The sequence below is a fragment of the Aplysia californica genome, unplaced genomic scaffold (assembly GCF_000002075.1).
Source record: "Aplysia californica isolate F4 #8 unplaced genomic scaffold, AplCal3.0 scaffold00710, whole genome shotgun sequence".
In the NCBI taxonomy this organism is placed as follows: domain Eukaryota; kingdom Metazoa; phylum Mollusca; class Gastropoda; order Aplysiida; family Aplysiidae; genus Aplysia; species Aplysia californica.
This window is the reverse complement of record NW_004797980.1, coordinates 363,495-364,565: the sequence shown is the minus strand read 5'-3', so window position 1 is coordinate 364,565 and position 1,071 is coordinate 363,495.

The following is a 1,071-nucleotide window of genomic DNA, read 5'->3' as shown; positions in this document are numbered from 1 at the left end:
TCTCTTTCTTCACACACACACACACACACACACATACACACACACACACACACACACACATACACATACATACACATACACTTTTCCTCTCTTCATACACAAAGATATAATGGCACACACAGGCAAACACTTGCACATCGTTTCTCTTTATCTTCACAGTAACCTGAAGGCTTCGAACGCTTGGAAGGCCAACACTTCATTAAAAAGCCTTTTACGTCTTGTATGTTTTTATTTTCATTCTTCCAGTTCATTCTAATAATGATCACCTTTCACTCATTCATACTCTCTCCACCTAAATGAGTGTTTTATATGATGTTATGTGGGCCAATGGCCTTAAACACTGAATAAACGTACTTATTACTTAAACGTACTTACAACTCTCTTCACCTGCTATCCTTGCTCAAAGGCACAACTGGGAGACGTCACAACAGGTATTGGACACTGTCGCAATGGCAATATTTGCTCAGTGGAACAGTACCACAGTATAGTTTTCAATGTAAAAGTAACATGGTATATTTACAGTGTAACTATAACCCGGTATATTCATAGTGTAATTATAACATGGTATATTTACAGTGGAACAAAAAAATATATTTACAGTGTCACAATAAAATGGAATATTTAGTGTGTAAATATAACTCGGTATATTCAAAGTGTAACTGTAAGATTGTATATTTACAGTGTAATAACAACATGGTATATTATTTACAGTATAACTATAACATGGAATATTCAAAGTGTAACAATAAAACAATATATTTACAGTGTAACAATAAAATGGTATATTTACAGTGTAGCAATAACATGATATATTCAAAGTGCATCTATAACATGTTATTTTTACAGCGTAACAATAAAATTATGGTATATTTACAGTGAAACAATAACATGGTATATTTACAGTGTAATAATAAACAAATGGAGGGTTGGTCTGAGATGGGCATTAAAAAAAGGAAATAGTGTCCATTTTCTTCATTTTTGTGATGGGGGTGGGGGTGGGGGGGTGTAAAAAAGTAAGGGAAGTACGTTTTAATTAAGAAAGGACAAGCGAAATAATCCAGTGAGTATGAT